Source organism: Trachypithecus francoisi, unplaced genomic scaffold (assembly GCF_009764315.1).
Source record: "Trachypithecus francoisi isolate TF-2019V2 unplaced genomic scaffold, Tfra_2.0 Lachesis_group4, whole genome shotgun sequence".
In the NCBI taxonomy this organism is placed as follows: Eukaryota; Metazoa; Chordata; class Mammalia; order Primates; family Cercopithecidae; genus Trachypithecus; species Trachypithecus francoisi.
The window spans coordinates 28,516,029-28,537,661 of NW_022681469.1; positions in this window are offsets into that span (position 1 = coordinate 28,516,029).

A 21,633-nucleotide genomic window follows, 5' to 3' on the forward strand; every position below is an offset into this window, starting at 1 on the left:
GAGCTTGCCCATGGTCGCAGAGCTGGTAAATTGTGGAATCAAGATTTAAATCCAGATCTATCTGCTCATGTTTATCTATTCATCAGTTTGGTAGAATTAAAATATTTGAAAAACCACTAGTCATTTTTTAAAGTATTAATGCTTACAGAGTTAATTTATCTTTTAAAGGGAAAACACACAGCTATTCCACTCTAGTGGATGGAAATAGAGTGTTCTAATTTAAACTAATGGTATAGAAAGCCAAATAAATACTCGATGTCAGGCTAACTGAGAAAATGATCATATCTTATCCCATATAATCTGTTATTATATGAATGTTATGAGTATTTTTGCTTAGGGATTGATATATTACAAACCAGTAATAGTAGATTTTTCTTAAAAACTCCTTTTGAGGAAGAGAGGTCTAAATTGAAAGACACCATAGAATGTTTAATGAGTTGTGAGAGATGAAGATACCAAGATATTGTGAGGGACGTGTGAGGTCGAAATGAGTTAACATGTGTAAAGCACTTGGTGGAGTACCTGGCACACAGGAAGCACTGTATTATTGCTGCCGCTGTTCTTAAGAACTTCAAGTAGCTCACAATCCAGTGGTAGAGATAAACACATAAACTGACAACAAGCAATGTGATAAATAATGTAATTCAGCTATGATCAAAATTCTGTGGGCGTTCCAAGGGGACAGGGTCTGCCAGGGAATACGGAGGGTGGCAGGAAAACAAAATGGCACCCAGAGATCCCACAACTGCAGAGTGAGCATGTTGCCAGAACCAGAGCAACACAACCTAAATTTTTCAGAAACACTTTATTTGTTGGCAAATCTTTTACTACTAAAGGCTTTACTTCTTAGAATCCACAATGTTTAAAGTTTCCACAGTTTCAAGCACTCCTTTGCCTCTGGTGGTTGGGGGAATGGGGTCACTGGGCAGAAGAGCAAGGCTTTCACCAAGATGATATGAGAATGCAGAACAGGAGGAAGAGGTCTCTGAAGCTTATGAAGATGTGGCCCAGTACTCAAAGGAAGTTCTGGCCTCACCTAGAAGTCCAACTAGGGTGTTCAGACTCCAGGAGGGGAAGACACATTCCCATCCCCCAGGCTCCGGTCCCTTTCTAGCAGAGAAGAAACTGTGGAGCACAGACTTGGTGATGTGTACATTGAGCAAGAGGGAAGGGGTAGGCGGTGGAGCTGTGGCCCAACTTGGCGGGCACTGCCCAAAAAAGCCCACCTTTTTCCTCCAAACCCATGCCAGGTGTCTAGCACACTAACTCAGTGTTTCCTATGCCAAATGACATGGAAGGCTGCTTAAAAGTCTACATTCTTTACTACAGGCCATTAACTTTATGTAGGCAAAACGTATTTATGTTCCTCTGGTTCTTCAATAAACAGAGTAAAGAAACTTGCTGTGGGTAGTTCACTCTGGACCGGTGAAATGAGGGCAGCTATTCTGATGTGAATAACTAATAAAACATATACAGAGAAAAAAAGTTCAAAATTAAACAGAGGAACACTGTTAGTAGAATTAAATAGATATAACTTTTTGGGAAGGCATTTTGGCAATATTTATCAAACTTGACCCAGCTATTCCACTGTTTCACATTTATCCTATATGTATATTCCCTGACACATGTCTAAGAACAAACAATGCTGTATTATTTGAAAAAAAATTCAAACTGGAAACAACCTAAATGTCCTCTACAGGGTGCTAGTTATGAGATTGTCTAACGTGTAAAGCTTCCCAATGTTACATGAAAAAGCAAAGTTCAAAATAGTATGCATATTGTAATCCTAGTTGTCTAACATATATGTACCATGTATCTAAACAGCTGTAGTTACATTTATAATATTGATATAGTTGTATATGTATTAGAAATGCCAGCAAGATCTAGGTGGGGCAAATTGGCAGCACAGGAACAAATTTAATCTGCAGGAAGATTTTTTATTGGTGGTGGTTGTTTTTTCACTTAAATTTTGAATGCCTTTAGGAGAGGCTCCCATACAGTTCCTATTTATTCCTCAATGTATTCCCTGTTATCTTACACTCTCTGCTTCCCTCAGTTGCTTCTGGCCCTCAGAGGCAAATGAGGAAAGAAATAATAGTGGTAGGGGCAGCTGAAGGGATGCTTTAGTCTTTCCTTTCCGTTTCAACATTGTAAGCAAACATTACTTCATAACTTAAGGGAGGGTAGACTAGGAACTGCCATCATTTCACATGCGTGAGAAGAAGGAATAGAGGAAAATAAGGATCCTGGAAGAAGAGGCACTGATTGGGAAGTGGTCACTATAGTCTAGACAAGGAGCAAGGAGAGTTCGAACTAGCCAGTGACAGCAAGGATAAATTGTGAAACCCAGATTTAAAACCTCTTTCTGAATCCCTTCTTGGCCACTGCAGTTAAAGGAATGCACAGGCTCCCTCATCCCTTCTTTCTCCATCATGAAAAATTGCAGCCTGTGGTTGATCACGTGGGCTGCTGGGCAGAGCTTGATCATATGGGCTGTTGTGCTGTATGGGAGTCTAACTCTGCCCGTAGCACACCCAGAGAGTCTCATTCTCCTGTCCCTGCAAGTTAAGTTCTCACTTTTCACAGTGCTGGCACCAGCTGTGTAGGAAGCAGGAGCTGTCAGCACCAAAGGTACTATGGAAATCAAACCCGAATGTCCTGGAGCCAAGGTCTACCAGAGAGTACTGTCCTGGCCCATGTTGTCTACAACATAGGATCAGTGGTTTCCCCAGTTAATATCAAGATAATATTAAAAACTCTACAGTCTGCAAAGTAAAGATTTACCTTAAAAGAAGAACAAGGAACACTTCCAAGTGAAACATTCTTTTGTTTTTGGCAGCAGCTAAAAGTCAGACTGGTGCAAGAGTCCTGGAGGCCATATTTTATCTATTTTATCTACTGAAAATTCTTCAGTTGAATGAAATTATTTATTTATTTATTATTTATTTATTTATTTATTTTCTGAGATGGAGTCTTGCTCTGCCACCCAGGCTGGAGTGCAGTGGCACAATCTCGGCTCACTGCAACCTCTGCCTCCCAGGTTCATGCCACTCTCCTGCCTCAGCCTCCCAAGTAGCTGGGACTACAGGCGCCTGCCACCACGCCCCGCAAATTTTTTGTATTTTTAGTAGAAATGGGGTTTCACTGTGTTAGCCCGTATGGTCTTGATGTCCTGACCTCGTGATCCACCCGCCTCGGCCTCCCAAAGTACTGGTATTACAGGCGTGAGCCACCGTGCCTGGCCGAAATTATTTATTTAAAAAGATTTCACTGAATTTAGGCTGGTATTTCAGAGACTTTATCCTCTGTGGTCTAAGCAGTGGGGAGTATTAGCACTTTACTAATACTATTCCATTAGTAAAGTGGGGAGATTGAACCATGAATAAAGTCAGATCCATGAATTACTCCTCTCTTCGGCCTGTTCATTTCTCAAAAAAAAGAAAGGAACAAAACCCGGAATTTCTAAAACCACAGATGGGGTGGTTTCCCATCTGTAACCCACCTACCCCCATTTCCACTACCTCCATCCTACAACACTCTGCTTATCATAGTTGTTCAAGCACTTGAAGGCAAATCCACTGAGCTCACACAAGCATCCCAAATGTCCACCAACTGATGAAGGGATAAAAATAAAATGTGGTATATCTGTACAATGGAATATTACTAATCAATAAAAGGGATTGAAGGACTAATCAATGCTACATGGATGAACCTTGAAAAGTAAAAGAAGCCAGTCACAGAAGAACATATATTGTATGATTCCATTTATATAAAATGTCCAGAATAGGCAAATCTATAAAGACAGAAAGTAGATTAGTGGTTGCCTAGGGCTGGAGGGGGTAGCAGTGAAGATGAGTGATTGCTAATGGGTACACGGTTTCCTAGGGAGGTGATGAAAATATTCTAAAATTGATAGTCGTGATGGTTACACAACTGTAAATAAACAGAAAGCCATATAATTGTATACTTTAGGTGAGTTATATGGCACATAAATTATATCTCAATAAAGTTGTTATTAAAAAAGAAAAGATGTATGCCAAGAAAATATTAATTTAAAAAGCTGAAGTGTCATAATTTTGATGCCACTTCAACAATGATACATTCCTTCCTCTAAAAAATTTCTAGAACAAAGATTGTATCATGAGTAAAGAAAGACTTCACAATGGAAAAGGGATCAATTTATCAAAACAATAAAACAATAACAACCCTAAAAGCATATGCATATGATAATAAAGCTTCAAAATAGCTGAAGCAAAAACTAATGGAAATTTGAGGAGAAGTAGACATATCCACAATTATAACTGGGGATAAATACTCCTTTCTCAATAACATAAAGAGGAAGTAGAGAAAAAATCAGTATATAGTACGCTTGAGCAACATAATAATCAACTTGAACTAATTGCTATAAAGAAACCTTCACACAACAAAAGTAGAACACATTCTTTTCAACTACACATGAAATATTCACCAAGATAGATCATATTATGAACCATAAAATAGGTCTCAACAAATTTTGAATTCATATGACATATGTTCTCTAACCACAGTAGAATTAAATTATAAATCAGTAACAGAAAAATACATGGAAATCCTCAAATATTTGAAAATTAAACAATAGACTTATATGGGTGGGCATAGTGGCCTGTGCCTATAATCCCAGCACTTTGCGAAGCCAAGGTGGGTGGATCACTTGGGTCCAGGAGTTTGAGACCAGCCTGGGCAATATGGCAAGACCTCATCTCTACAAAAAATAAACAAAAATATAGCCAGGCATGGTGGCACCTGCCTGTAGTTCCAGCTACTCAGGTAGCTGAGGTGGGAGGATCATTTGAGCCTGGGAGGTGAAGGCTGAAGTAAGCTGTGATCACACCACTGCACTCCGGTCTGGGTGACAGAGTGAGACCCTGTTTAAAAAAAAAGAAAAAGAGAAAAAATTCTGCAAGCCTAGGTGACTTTACTTGGTAGCTCTTTCAAACATTTCAGGAAAAAATGATCCCAATTTTTCATAAAATCTTCTAGAAATAGAAGAAGGTGGACATTTCCCAACTTATGAGGCCAGCATTATTCATTTGCCAAAAGCAGACAAAGGCATTACAAGAAGAAAAACACTACACACTAGTATCATCATGAACACAGATTCAGGAATTCTCAGCAAATTTGTGGCAAGTTGAATCTAGCAATATATAAATGGATGACATATTATAAATAAATGGTGTTCATCCCAGGGATCATGAAATTGTTTTAACATTCAAAAATCAATTAATATAGCTCACCACATTAACAGACTGAAAAAGAAAAGCAATCTCAATAGATTCAGGAAAGCATTTGGCAAAATTCAAACTCCATTCTTGATCAAAACTCTTAGGTGATGGGCATACAAAAAGCCCAGACTTCACCCCTACACAATATATTCATGGAAGAACACTGCACTTTACCCCCTTTATTTATAAAATTTTTAAAATTTTGTTAAACTCTCAGCAAACTAAAAACAGAAGAAACCTTCCTCAACCTGATAAAGGACATGTATTAAAAACCTACAACTAACATTATTCTTGATACCTTCTCCCCTAACACAGAGAACATGGCAAGAATTGAATCTGAATAGAATCTTCACACTTCTATTCAGCATTGTATTGGAGGCCCTAGCCAATGGAATAGTGCAATACAAAGAAATAAAAGGCATATGCACTGGAAAGGAAGAAGTAAAACTCTTCCCACTTACATACGACAAGATTGCATATGTTGAAAATCCTAAGGAACTTACAAAAAAGCCACCAGAACCAATAAGTGAGTGGCAAGATTGTAGAACACAAGGTTAATATACAAAATCAATTTTATCTCTATTTACTAACAATTAATAATTAGAAATTGTATTTTAAACAATACCATTTACAATAACATCAAAAAATATGCGATGCTTATAGAAAAATTAAATAAAATGTTACAAGATCTGTACACTGAGAACATTACTGAGAGAAATCAGGATGATCTAAATAAGTGAAGAGTTATACCATGTTCATGGATTGGAAAGCTCAATACTGTTAAAATATCAGTTCTCTCCAAATTGATCTGTAGATTCAACATAATCACAAAGAAAATCTGGGCAGGCTTTTTTTGTAGAAAATAACAAGCTGATTCTATAGTTTATGTGAAAATGCAAATGAGTAGGTGGGACTACAGGCTCATACCACCATGCCCAGATAATTCTGGACTGACTCTTAATAGCCTTGCTTGGACATATGCCCTTTCCTGAACACTGGGACTCTAATGACTAGGCCTGGGTCACAGGAACCATCTGTGGAGCTGAGTAGAAACAGGGTGGTATCAGCCCCACATTGAATAGTGGTTTCCAAAAAGAGAAAAGAAAAAAGAAGAAGAAAAAAAAAATTCTATCAGTGCCCTGATAGAATAAAGGCACTGACAAGCGAACGCAGCTGATGACTATTACAATGTACTACTTTGGGAATCAGGAAAAAAAATATTATTTTGTTTTTAATCTTTAGAATAACTGAGCCCAAGGCAACATGCTTTGGTGCTCTTTTAACAGAGCATAACATAAAGGAAGAGAGATGCATTCCTTGGTCCACATATCAGTGTCCTCTGAGATGGACTGGAGAAGAGCTAAGAAGATGCCACCCAAGAGCTAAGAAGAGCTACAAAGATGCCACTCTTTCCTTGCCAAAACAGAACATAACCTGTAGAATGAGGTGGAGGTAAGATTGGGCTTGGAGGGGATTGGTGAAGTCCCTTAAAAGAAATGGCATAGGAAGTTGGCTAAAGATGAGGAAAGGATTTCTGAGCCAAGTCAGACTGCAGGATGGAACCATTCTGGGGCATGGGGTTGGCTGAAACTCTTGTGGGGTCACTTTGTGCACCATGAGTACTTGAGCTCCTGGATGGACACACTGCGTTTCTGAAGTGGCAGACTCATTTTGCCTGATGGTAAATAATTTTAAACATTTTAATGTCAAAAAAAAAGGAATCTATTATGAAGTAGAATACAAACACTGAATGCATTTTTAAGACAAAATACACATTTCTTGCTTGCAATGATCCCTTCAGACTGCTATCATTTTCTCCTTTGTGTGTTTTCAGTCTTCTCAGCTGTTAGGAATACTTTGGTGGAAAAAATTTGAGAAATGCCTCTTAAAAAATAACCACTGGGATCAGGGATGTTCTTGAGATTTTTACAGTGTCCAGACACTTTGCCAGAAGAGGAAACCAGGCAAGTATTCAGAATGGAAAGGTTTGGGATTCTGAGGACAAGGCTAACACCTGGTAGGGTTGGCAGAACTGATGTAAGCCCATGCATGAGGGACTGAGGTTTGGGGGCCGCTCACGCAAACCCTAACAGCAGCTGTGTTCCTGGGGAACGTCTCACGTGCAGAGTATGGGATCCTGCCCTGGCTTGAGGTCTGGACTAGCATCTCTTGGTAGGAGTAGTAATCTAGTGTTCTTGGAGAGGCAGATTCATTTCTGGGGTCAGGGGAAGTTCATCTTAAAACCAGCTCTAGTGAGCCAGCTTTTAGTGTTAGAATTGGTGGAAGAGAGAGATAAAACCCACAGGTTTCGAGTTCACAGGTATAATAAAACACAAGAGCTCAAGAAAGGGCCATAAAAATAAAACGACATTTTAATACCAGAAAAGCGAGAAGGACAAAATAGAAATGACAACCCTTCCCCAGAAAAAGTTCATTCACTGGCACCTGGCCTTATTTTTTTCCTTTCATTACCAGCCAGAAAAAAAATTCCTCACAGACTACATCATCCAAGGGACCAGGAACCACTGAAGAACAGGCTGGGTGCTCCTCTCATGCATTCTAGGATGATATGAAAATTACCCCAGGATGACTCCATTCAAACATGGGCTGAAAGAACAGTTTCTGGCCATCAGCACAAAACCTGCAGCCTGACCACAAGAGGTTCAAAGACACTCCCATGTCTGTCTCTCCTGTTTGGAGCCCTCTAGAAATTTTAATCAATAAGTCTTGATTATCATAGTGGTTTTTAAAGCACAGAAAATGAGGCAGGTGGAGTGAAGTGGGAAAATTAAATTGGCAATATAGCTTCTTCGACTGAAGTGGTTGAAAAAATTAAATAATTACAATGCCAAAGGCAAAGAAAAAAAAAAAAAAGACAATCAGCCTGCACCTGGAGCATTAGGTTCTGAAAATCCAATTTGCACATAAAGAGTCGAAGGGTCTTTGCTGAGGGGGCAGGGGCTGAGGACTCGCTAGCAAGCAGAGGACCGTTGCCCTGGAGACAGTCTTAGCTTGGAAATGGCAAATAGGAAAATTACAAGGGCTTAAGGGAGAAAGAGGGAAAAAAAGGCACTACTTAGGATGGTTGAAATCTTAGAAACCAGACGAGACTACATGAAAGCAATGTATTTAAAAGGACAAATACAGATTTTACTGCTTTAATAAATGAAGATAGGAATGAGGAGGCTATTTTAGTTATTATTTGCTGGTTAAAATGGATGATCAGGCACTTAAGGGCTTTAACGGAAGACAGAAGGGAAATTTGCTATGAGCAGAAACCGGAACACACTTGCCTGTTTCCTCGTCTCTACCCAAGAGGGTACTATTGAAATGCACCTTCAGACAGCCATTGATAGAGAAATAAGGGTAAATATTACTTCACATAGCATCCTCCTTAGTGCCTCTGACAACAACCTGAGGTGGCAGATGCAAGATGGGGGAAGTCTGGAGCTATTAGTGCAAAATGCATCGATATTAATTGGCCAGTTCCTAGGTAAGGCAACGATTGAGGGGGAATGGCTTAGGAAACTATGGCTAAGAGGTTTCAGGGTTAAGACTTTGCAAGAGTTGGTCTGGACACCACCCCCTGCAAGGTGGTTAAGGGTTTTGGTACTGAATTTGGATCCCCAAAAAGCCAGAGCTAGAGAAGGGACTCCTGACTGGGTGACATGGAGCATAAAGAGCCAGCAAGATAGGGTCAAAAGACTCAGAGATAAGAGAAAACCAAGGAGGGCCGGGTGTGGTGGCTTACACCTGTAATCCCAGCACTTCGGGAGGCTGAGGTGGGCAGATTACTTGAGATCAGGACTTTGAGACAGCCTGGCCAACATTTTGAAACCCTATCTCTATGAAAATTTCAAAAATTAGCCGGGTGTGGTGGTGCATGCCTGTGATCCCAGCTAATTCGGAAGCTGAAGCAGGAGAATTGCTTCAACCTGGGAGGCAGAGGCTGCAGTGAGCCAAGATCACGTCACTGCACTCCAGCCTGGGCGACTCTGTCTCAAAAAAAATAAATAAAGAGAAAACCAAGGAGAACCCAGCCCAAGAGGATGAACACAAAGAACAAACGTGGAGCTAAAAACAGTAGCCAACAACAAAGGAAAAAGAAATGAGATCATTGGATAACACATGGAGACAGACCCTGGACAACTGCTGACTATGGACTAACAGAGGGGTTCCCAGTCAGCAGTGCAGGCCTCTGACCTGCAGCATCGGCATCACCTGAGGATTTGGTCATTTGCAAATACTCCATCTTCCCGAATCAGCAACTCTAAGTTTGGAGCAATTTGTGTCTCAACAAGCCCTCAAAGTGATCCCGATGCACGCTACAGTTTGAGAACCACCCCAGAAAAGCATCCCTGACGTGCTTCTCATGGTCACTGAGTAGAAGCTTGCTGGGGAGCAGGGCTCCCTTGAAACCACTGAGTCAGCCTAGACAGGTAGACAAATGGCAAGACTCACTCAAGGGGAGACACAAGAAACTAAGTCTGGGTTTCACGGAGGCGTTGGACTGATGGTGGGAGAGATTTTGAGCAAGATCGCCCAGCCCATAGAAGAGAGGTAGACAGGACTGGTTTAAGTAATAAGGCTCTGGGAAGAATCAGAATTCACTGATAATCTCTTCCCTATAGGAAAGCTAGTCCTGGAAAACTACAAGTTTGTAAATGGAAGAATTAGCAAACTCGAGAACAGAAAACAAACAAATGTGACCTTATGATCTTAATATCGAGCATGTCTACAGATCAGAAGGCCCCCAGAAAATGGAAAAGGAACATTTTCAGCTTGGAGAGATCAGATAGTAAAGCAACAAGAAGCTTCAGACATCAGGAACCAAAAGCATGCAGACATAGCTGGATGGGGTCAGGGCACTAATGGAGAAGATTGCAAATGACCATAATTTGCAGAACTGTGAAGCCATCAATTGCTTTGGGAGAGCTGCCTGCTATGAGTACAGCACTCTCCACTCTCAAGATGAAGCAGCTGAAAGCTGTGGAATTGGTTAAAATGACTCCTGGAAAAAGAAAGAAAATTGTATATGAAGGCTAAGAGGTGGGGCCCAAAGCCATGAATGTAGGCGCCTGGACCATGATCAGAGGTGAGACTATCTTCATGTTTCTGCAGTTCAGGGATGGAGTTTTACAGCTAAAAATTCAAGGGCATTAAAAACAAGCAAACAAACAAACTGCCAATGCTTGCCACCATTAAATTGTTAAAACTGTTATACAGAGACAGTGGAAGGACCTCAGCCTATTAGGTCAGGGACTATATACAAGATATATAGTCCTGGGCCGGGCGCGGTGGCTCAAGCCTGTAATCCCAGCACTTTGGGAGGCCGAGACGGGTGGATCACGAGGTCAGGAGATCGAGACCATCCTAGCTAACACGGTGAAACCCCGTCTCTACTAAAAAAATACAAAAAATTAGCCGGGCGAGATGGCGGGCGCCTGTAGTCCCAGCTACTCTGGAGGCTGAGGCGAGAGAATGGCGTAAACCCGGGAGGCGGAGCTTGCAGTGAGCTGAGATCTGGCCACTGCACTCCAGCCTGGGCGACAGAGCGAGACACCGTCTCAACAAAAAAAAAAAAAAAAAAAAAAAGATATATAGTCTTGTATATATGCAAAAGGGAACAAAAATTGTTGCTCTGGAAATGTTCTTAGCTTTGGAAATGACCAAAGGCAAACTAGGGACATAATAGGGGCTTAAGAAAAGAGTAAAGAGACCCAGTACCCTCTCCAAGTTCTAACCCCACAAACTGTTGACAAAGCAATAGGAAAAAAAGTGAATATGCATAGCCAAAATGAGGAAGGATAGAGGCACAGGAAATCCAAAAATGAGAACAAGGCAAGTAGGAGAGGCAGAGATACATGACTGCCAGAGACCATGTCCACTTAAAGCTGTCCTCAGCCCTCTCTTCATTTTTCATTTTTGGTGAGTTTTTAACAGCTTTATTGAGCTATGACTGATATACAATAAACCACAGATATTTAAAGTGTGTAATTTCATGAATTCTGACATATGTGTGTACCCCTGAAATCATCACCATAATCAAGATAATAAACATAGTCATTACCCACCCCACAAATTTCTTCATGCTCCTTTGTAATCCATCTCTCTTCCTTTTTCACAACCTGCTATTTGCTACCCCCTCCCCAGGTAATCGTTAATCTAATTTCTATCACTATAGGTTAGTTTGTCTTTTCTAGAATTTTATATAAATGGAACCACACAGTATGTATTGTTTTGATTGGCCTCTTTGACTCAACATGATTTTGAGATCCATCATGTTGCTGTGTGTATAGATAGTTGATTATTTGTTACTGCTGAGTAGTATTCCTTATATGGAATCAACTATGTAGCCATCAACTACTTATTTATTTATTTCTCTAGTGACTTATAGAAAGACATTTGGGTTGCTTCCGTTTTGGATTGTTATAAATAAAGCTATTATGAACATTTGTGTGCAAAGCTTTGTGTGGACATATTTCTCTTAGGTAAATACTGATGACATACTTTTTATTTTAGTTTTAATTGACATTTAATAACTACATATTTATGGCATATATAGTGATGTTTCAATGCATATCATGTATAATCATCTGATCGAGGTAATTAGCATATGCATCATCTGAAACATTTATCATTTCTTAATTTTGGGAACATTCAATATCCTCCTCTTAGCTATTTAATACTACATAATAGGCCAGGCGCAGTGGCCCAGGACTGTAATCCCAGCACTTTGGGAGGCCAATGCAAGAGAATGGCTTGAGTCCAGGAGTTTGAGACTAGCCTGAGCAATATAGTAAGACCCCTGTTTTTTACAAAAAAAAAAAAAATATTAATTAGCCAGGTATGATGGCAGGCACCTGTAGTCCTAACTATTCAGAAAGCTGAGGTGGGAGGATTGTTTGAGCTCAGGAGTTTGAGGCTGCAGTGAGCTATGATCGCACCGTGCAGTCCAGCCTGGGTGACAAAGTGAGACCCTATCTCTAAAAAAAAAAGGAAAGGAGGGAGGGAGGGAGGGAGGGAGGATAAAAAACAACATATTATTGTTAACTATAGTCACCTACAGTGGAATTCAACACTGGAATTTACTCTTTCTGTCTAGCTATAGATTTGTATTCTTTAACAAATTTCTTCCTATTCCCTCCTTCCACCTGCCCTTCCCAGCCTCTAATATCCTCTGTCCTACTTTTCACTTCTATGAGATCAACTGGTTTTTAGCTTCCACATATGAGTGAGAACATGTGGTGTGTGACTTTGTATCTGGCTTACTTCACTTAAGATAACATCCTCCAGTTGCATCCATGTTGCCGTGAGTGACAGGATTTCATTCTCTTTATGGCTGAATAATATTCCATTGTGCATATATACCATGTTTTCTTTTCTTCCTTTCCTTTTTTAACTCCTGGCAAGCTGTGAAACTGCATTTTGTTTATCCATTCATCTATTGCTAGACAACTAGGGATGATGATGTATTATGATTTGGGTTTGATTTGTTAAACTTTTGTTAAGATTGTGTCTGTTCATGAAATATACTGGAATATAGTTTTCTTTCTTATAATGCCTTTGTCCAATACTAGTATCAAGGTAATGCTGACCTAACAAGGCAAGGTGGGAAATGTTTCTTCCTCTTCCATTTTTCGAAAAAATTTGTATAGCACTGGTATTATTACTCCCTTAAGTTTTGGTGGGATTTATCGGTGAAGTTATCTTGCCCTGGAGGGATTTGTTTTGTTGGCTGGTTAATGTTATGGGGGAAGAGGGTTTTTAGTCTATAAATCTAATGACTTTAACACATGTAGGACAATTCAGGTAAGCGATTTCTTCTTGAGTGAGATGGTGGTTTGTATCATTGTCAAATTTATTGGCACGCATTTTTTCATAAATAGTATTATCTTTTTAATGCCTATAGGTACTGTGGTGATATCCCCATTATATCGCCTATAACGTTTATTCCTGATATTGGTAGTTTGTGCCTTCTCTCTTTTCTTCCTGATTAGTATACTACATATTATCAACTTTATTGATATTCCCAAAGAACCAACTTTTAGCCATCTAAAAAGAATGAGCTCTTGAAATGCCTGCAGTGGCTTCCTCCTGTAATCCCAGCTACTTGGGACGCTGAGGTGGGAGGATCACTTGGGCCCAGCAGTTCAAGGCTGCAGTGATCTATGATCAAGCTATTGTACTCCAGCCTGGGCAACAACAATACCCTAAAAAAAAAAAAAGTTCCAGGACCTTGGACAATTAGTTAATGTCTCATCAGGAGATCATTCCAATCTAATGTCTAAAAAGACACAACTATTGGTGCAACTAAAGTATCTCAAGTTGCTAAGGAATTATGCTTGAACATAAATTCACCCTCCAGCTGGATATAGGAGTCCCCAGCAGGATCAGCAGGCTGGGCTTCCTGATAACTACAAAATCCAATTTTTCTTTTTCTTTTTTTTTTTTTTTTTGAAATGGAGTCTCACCCTGTCGCCCAGGCTGGAGTGCAGTGGCTGGATCTCAGCTCACTGCAAGCTCCACCTCCCGGGTTCACACCATTCTCCTGCCTCAGCCTCCAGAGTAGCTGGGACTATAGGCACCCGCCACCTCGCCCGGCTAGTTTTTTGTATTTTTTTTTAGTAGAGACAGGGTTTCACCGTGTTAGCCAGGATGGTCTTGATCTCCTGACCTCGTGATCCGCCCGTCTCGGCCTCCCAAAGTGCTGGGATTACAGGCTTGAGCCACCACGCCCGGCCTAAATCCAATTTTTCATTGACAATCAAAAACCTGCTGATGTTCTTAGACCAATGCTTGAGTCAACTGTGTCCTTATATAATTTTCTAGGCAAGTTTGTGGCTCCCTAAATGCTGCCCTCTCTGTTGAAAACCAAAGATTAGCATGACTCAAAGAGAAGGAAGGGAGAAGATACCAACTGCCAATATTAGAAATAAAAGGAGAGAGATCTGACAATATTAAAAAGGATACTAAGGCAATGTTACAAACAACTCTATCTCTCCAAATTCAAAAGCTTTGATAAAGTGAACCAATTCCTTAAAAGATACAAACTACAGAAGGAATAGGTAAGAATAGTTCTGATAGCCCTATATTTATTAAAGAAATTAAATTTGTAGTTAAAAACTTTCTCAAAAAACTCATGGCAAGATGTTTTTACTGTGAATTCTACTAAATATTTAAGGAAAAAACAATACTAACTCTGCACATTCTCTTCCACAAAATAGAAAAGGACAGACCACTTCCTGACTTATTTTATGAGGTCAGCACTACCCTAAATACAAAAATCAGACAACAGAAAACTACAGAATAATATAACTCATAGACACAAAAATCCTTAACCAAATATTAGCACACTTAATTCATCAATACATAAAAAGGACAATACATATGACAAAGTGGGGTTCATATTAGGAATATGTCTATATCAACATTCAAAAATCAATCAATGTAATTCACCATATTAATAGACTAAAGTGAGAAAAACTATATGACCAAATCAGTAGATACAGAAAAAAGCTTCTGATAAAATTTAACATCAATTCATGGTCAAAATTTTTGGCAAACTAGAAATAGAAGAGAACTTCTTTAACCTAATAAATGGTATCTACAAAAAAAAAAAGAAAGAAAGAAAGAAAGAAAACCCTATTACTAATATCCTAATTAATGGTGAGAGATCGAATGCTTTTCCTCTAAGGTCCAGAAAAAGGCAACAATGTCCTCTTTACCATTCCAATTAAACATTATACTTGAAGTCCTATTAGTGCAATCAGGTAAGAAAAATAAATAAAAGGTTTGTAGATTAGAATAAATGAAGGTAACTTTCTTTAATCACATGCAATATGATTACTTATGTAGAAAATCCCAAAGAATCTACACTAACAAATATCTTGGAAGTAATCAATGAGTTTAGCAAGGTTGCAGGATACCAGGTTAACATACAAAATTGTATTCCTATATGCAAGCGATGACCAACTGGAACCTGAAACAAAGAAACCAAAAACAACAACCAAATGCCCTTTCCAATAGCACCTCTTGCACTGCAAAAGAAAGAAAAAAAGACTTCGGTGTAAGTCTAACAACATATGTCCAAGATCTGTACTTGGAAATCTAAAAAAAAATTGATGAAAGCAATAAAAGATCTAAATAAATGGAAAGATAGATCATGCTTGTGGGCTGGAAGACTCATATTTTGTCAAAACGTCAGTTCTACCAAATATGGTCTATAGATTTAATGCAATACCAATCAAAATCCCAGACTTTTTTTTTTTTTTTTTTGAGACAATCTATCACCCAGGCTGGATGCAGTGGCACGATCTAGGCTTACTGCAACCTCTGCCTCCCGAGTACAAGCAATTTTCCTGCCTCAGCCTCCCGAGTAGCTGGGATTACAGGTGCACACCACCACGCCTAGATAACTTTTTCTATTTTTAGTAGAGACAGGATTTCACCATGTTGGCCAGGCTGGTCTCGAACTCCTGACCTCAAGTGATCTGTCCACCTCATTCTCCCAAAGTGCTGGGATTACAGGCGTAAGCTACCACACCCAGCCCCCACCAACTTTTTTGTAGACTTTTTTCCAAGCTTATTCTAAAATTCACAAGGAAAGGCAAAGGAATTAGAATTGCCAAATAATTCTGATAAAGAACATTACCTGATTTCAAGATATACTATTACTATAACACTACAGTAATCATGACAGTGATTATTGATCAACCAGGATGTCGGGGGAATCCAAGGATAGAATGTAAACTATGACAAATAAATCTAACTTTATTTTGTAATAAAGTTATAACCACACTTAAGGGTGTGGAAGAAAAGGAACTGAACTAAGTAACTTTAGAAAATGCATTTTAAGTGGAAGCTTTAAGGTTAAAGGCAAAAGAAATTGTATATCAACACTGTATTCTAATTGGTAAATTTGCTTCTCATTGGAGTACAGGTGAACAATTCTGAAATTGCTTTACATGTATATGGGAGATGAGCAATTAAGTAAGTGAAGGGTGAGTGGTGGGAGCCAGGTTCTCACTGTTGGGGAGGAAAATGACAGCAAAGCAAGAAAAACAATCTTTGAGTTAGTATACTTACATATATTACCTAGCTCTGTCTGCTGAGAGGAACTAAGCAATGACATCCTGGTAGTAATGAACAAAACCAGTGCCCAGATTTCGGGTTCTGCCAAAATCTAGGACAATTTAAACAACGAAATAAATAACAGTATTGGATTATAATCCAAATTACAAAGTAAATGTACATAAGTCCCTACTGATATAAATAAGTGATTGAATAAACAATTTAATAAGTAAATAAATAAAAGCGAGGGGACAAATTTTTACATAAGAACCAAGTAATATATGTAGATACTCTCCACTCTAGCAGGTAGAATTTAATTCCTTCTTCCTTTACTTAGTGATTCACTTCTAAAGAATAAAGTGTGGAAAGGAAGAAATATTAACTACACCATGAAGAAACTTGGCAAATCCTACTTTAACCAAATGGTCAAGGTTAATGTTACCAGTGATGTCCTATAGCCATGATGTACCCCTTATATGATGTGATGAGAAGGGCATTTTACCTCTGTGGTCTTCCTTCCAAAACCCCATACCCCTAATCTAATCATGAGAACAACATAAAAAAAAAACAACCCAAATTGAAGAATGTTTTGTAAAATACCTGACCAGAACTCTTCAAAACTGTCAAGGTCATGCAAAGACCTTGCTTGTAAAAAACCTTACATGCAAAGACCTTTACTTACTTGTAAAGTATCATCCATCAAAGAAGACTAAGGATACATGATTTAAAAAAAAAAAAAAAAAAAAGCAATGTGACCCTGGATAGGATCTGGGAACAGAAAGAAAACATTAATGGAAAAACTGCTGAAACCCAAATAAAATCTGAAGTTCAGTTAATAGAAATGTACCAGTGTAGGTTTCTTAGTTTTGACAACGTCCCATGGTAATGTAAGATGTTAATAATAGGGAAAATGCCGGGCACAGTGGCTCACACCTAGTAATCCCAGCACTTTGAGAAGCCGAGGCAGGCAGATCACCTGAGGTCAGGAGTTCAAGACCAGCCTGGCCAACATGGCAAAACCCCGTCTCTACTAAAAATACAAAACTTAGCTGGGCACAGTGGCGTGTGACTCTAATCCCAGCTACTCAGGAGGCTGAGGCAGGAGAATCACTTGAACCCGGGAGGCAGAGGTTGTGGTTAGTGAAGATGGCCCCAATGCACTCCAGCCTGGGCGACAGAGCGAGACTCCATCTTAAAAGATAAATAAATAAATAATAGGGAAAATGAAGGACTTATGAGAATTCTGTTATCTTTGCAACTTTTCTGTAAATCTAAATTTATTTCAAAATTAAACATGTATTTTTTTAAAAAATAAAGGTGATATGAAGACATTTTCAGGCGAGGTGCAATCTCACGTGTGTAACCCCAGCACTTTGAGAGGCCAACGCGGGCAGATCACTTGAGCTCAGGAGTTCAAGGCCAGCCTGGGCAACATGGTGAAATCCTGTTTCTACCAAAAATACCCCCCAAAAATTAGCCAGGCATGGTGGCATGCACTTGTAGTCCCAGCTGCTTGGGGGAAGAGGATTGCTTGAGCCCGGGAGGTGGAGGCTGCAGTGAGCCATGTTCATGCTACTGCACTCCAGCCTGGGTGACAAAGCAAGACCCTGTCTGAGAAAAAAAAAAAAAAGACTTTCAGATAAACACAAAACTGAAATCATTTGTGTCTAGCACTATTATACTATAAGAAATGTTAATGGGGCCAGGTGCGGTGGCTCACAACTGTAATCCCAGCACTTTGGGAGGCCGAGGCGGGCGGATCACAAGGTCAGGAGATGGAGACCATCCTGGCTAACACGGTGAAACTCTGTCTCTACTAAAAATACAAAAAATTAGCCGGTGTGGTAGCGGGCGCCTGTAGTCCCAGCTACTCAGGAGGCTGAGGCAAGAGAATGGCGTGAACCCCGGAGGTAGAACTTGGCAGTGAGCTGAGATGGTGCCACTGCACTCCAGCCTGGGTGACAGAGCGAGACTCCATCTCAAAAAAATAAATAAATAAAAATAAAAATAAAAGAAGAAATGTTAATGAAATTTTTCAGTCTGAAGGAAAATGATACCTGAAGGAAAATCATTCCTTCTTGAAGAAAGGAAACTTAGATTTCCACCCCTCTACACACACAAATCAGAAATGGTAAATTTGTGGGTTAAAATAAATAAAATGTTCTCATTTTTGTAATCCCTTTAAAGTATAATTGTTTAAATACAAATAATAACAATGCATTGTGGGATTTAATATGTAGAAGAAAAATGGCAAGAGCACAAAGGTCAGGAGGGGAATATAGACAGAGACAGTTGCATACTTAATGGGATAGAATACGATTTATATCACGGTGTAATAAGGTAAAGATGAATATTATTATACGTAGAACAACCACCAAAAAATCAAACAAAGAGCCATAGCTAGTAACGCAATAGAGGAGATAAAATGAAACACTAAAAAATAAGCAATTAAAACAAAAGAGGGTGAAAAAGGAGAAAAAGAAGAAAAATAAGATGAACAAATAGAAAAGTAATAGCAAAGTGGTAGACACAAGCTAAACCATATATGTAATTAAGTATAAAGGAATAAAAATATTCAATTATAAAGCAGAAATTATCAGAGTGAATAAAAATACCAGACCCAACTCTGTGATGGCTACAAGAAACATATTTGACATAGACAGAAAGAGAGTAAAATAAAAAGATGGAAAGAGAAATAATATGTAAAAGCTAATCATAAGAAATCTAGAGTGACTATATATCAAATTAAGTATACTTCAGAATGAGGAGTATTGATAGAGATATTGCTGCATAACAAATTACCAAAGCCTAGCAGCTTAAAACAATCGCATGTACTAATTTGTAGTTTTGTATATTACAAGTCCAGTATGGCATGTATCAGCCAGGTTGAATTCTCACCTGGAAGTTCTGGGGGAACATCTGCTTCCAAGTTAACTCTTGTTCTTGAAAGAATTCAATTCCTTGTGGTAGTATGACTGAGTTCCTCTCTCTCTCTCTCTTTTTTTTTTTTTTTTCTTTCTTTTTTTTTGAACAGGGTCTCACTCTCGTTGCCCAAGCTGGAGCACAGGGATGCAATCATGGCTCACTGCAGCCTCGACTTCCTGGGCTCAGGCGATTCTCCTGCCTCAGCCTCTTGAGTGGCTCCAGCTACAGGCATGCGCCACCATGCCTGGCTAATTTTTTGTACTTTTAGTAGAGATGGGGTTTTGCCATGTTGCTCAGGCTGGTCTCAAACTCCTGGGATAATAAAGTCTGCCTGCCTCGGCCTTCCAAAGTGCTGGGATTACGGGCATGAGCCACTGCACCCAGCCAAGTACCTCATTTCTTTGCTGGCTGTCAGGCAGGAGTAGCTCTCAGTTCCTAGAGGCTACCAACAATCCTCCACATGTGGTCCCCTCCATCTTCAAGCCATCAACAGGGCATTGAATCCTCAAGCTCCAAATCTGTGACTCTTCTTCTGTGACCAGCTCCAGAAAACTCTCTGCTTTCATATACTTGGGACGGACCTACCCAGATAATTATTTATTTTATTTATTTATTTATTTATTTGGGATGGAGTCTCACTCTGTCGCAAAGGCTGGAGTGCAGTGGCGCGATCTCAGCTCACTGCAAGCTCTGCCTCCCAGGTTCACGCCATTCTCCTGCCTCAGCCTCCCGAGTAGCTGGGATTACAAGCATACACCACCATGCCCAGCTAATTTTTTGTAATTTTAGCAGAGATGGGGTTTCACCGTGTTAGCCAGGATGGTCTCGATCTTCTGACCTCGTGATCCGCCCACCTCGGCCTCCCAAAGAGCTGGGATTACAGGTGTGAGCCACTGCGCCCGGCCAATCATTTCAATCTTAAGATCACTAGTGCCCACATAATGTAACCTAATCCTGGAAGTAAACTCCATCATACTTAAAGTCCTGGAGATTATTCAGTTCATGTACCCTCAAGAGGAAGGACATTTTGTGGGTCATCCTAGAATTCATCCTGCTGAAAGGACATTTCATAATGATAAAATAATCAGTTCATCTAGACACAGCAAAACTGAATGTATTTGCACCTAATAACAGAGCTTCAAGATATATGAAGCAAATACTAATGGAACTAAAAGAATTAGAGAAATTCACAATTATAGTTGGAGATCTCAGCCTTTCTCAGGAATTAATAGAACATATAGACAGAAAATTAGTTAAGATATAAAATACTTGAACAACACTATTAACCAAATTGACCTAATTGACATTTGTAGAACATATTCCCAATTACTTTAGAATGCCTCTTTTTTTTTTCAAGTTCACATGGTACATTCACCACTACAAACTGTATGTTAGGCCACAGAACAAGTTTTGATAAATGTCAAAGGATGGAAATCATACAGAGTGTATTCTGTGACCACAAATACATTAAAATAGAACTCATAAAACTCTTATTATAGTAATTCCGCATAGCATAGAGACACTTCAATTTTATTCTGTGGTATGATCAAATAAATATGAATTACTCACATAGGAGTAGAAGTCCCAAAGTGAGTGGTGGAGAGGATGGCTCTCTCTGGGACAAAGTCCAGAATACAGACAGAGTAAATAGCAAACGTGTTATGGTTTATAAAAAGAAAGTCCTGCTACCATGAGATTTAAAGTGGTTCCACCTAGCATGAAATTTCAAAGAGGCAGCAAGAGGGCACATGTGCTTATGGGAACTGAGGGTGAGTGAGATTTATCAGGGTACTGCAGGAGGCAATAAACACAGGCAGGAACTAAGACTTGAAGCTATCTAGCACTGAATCAAATGCCAACGAGAGTTCAAGTTTCTTTTGTACAATCTTCATAACACCATATAAAAGGAAATTAAACCACAAACATAAATAATTCAGGATCAAGGATAAAATCATGAGGACAATGAAAACATATTTTGAATTAAATGATAAGGAAAATACGATACTGCATATTAAAATTTCTGGGATGCAGCCAAGGCAGTGCTCATAGGGAAGCTTACACCTCATCCAGAGGAAGAAGATCTGAAATCATTAACCTAAGCTTCCACCTTCAAAAACTGGACAGAGAAAGGCAAATAAGCTCATAATCCATAAAAGTAAAGAAACAACAAAGAGCAGAAATTAACAAAGGAGAAAAGAAACAGATAATGAAAACAATAAACAAAATAAAAAGATACTTCATTGAAAGCATCATAAAACCGAACAAACCCTTAGCTAGATTGATTAAGGGATAAAGAACACATATCACTAATAAGTGGAGTGAAGAAGAGTTACCACAACAGATACCACAGACATTAAAAGGATAATAAAATGAC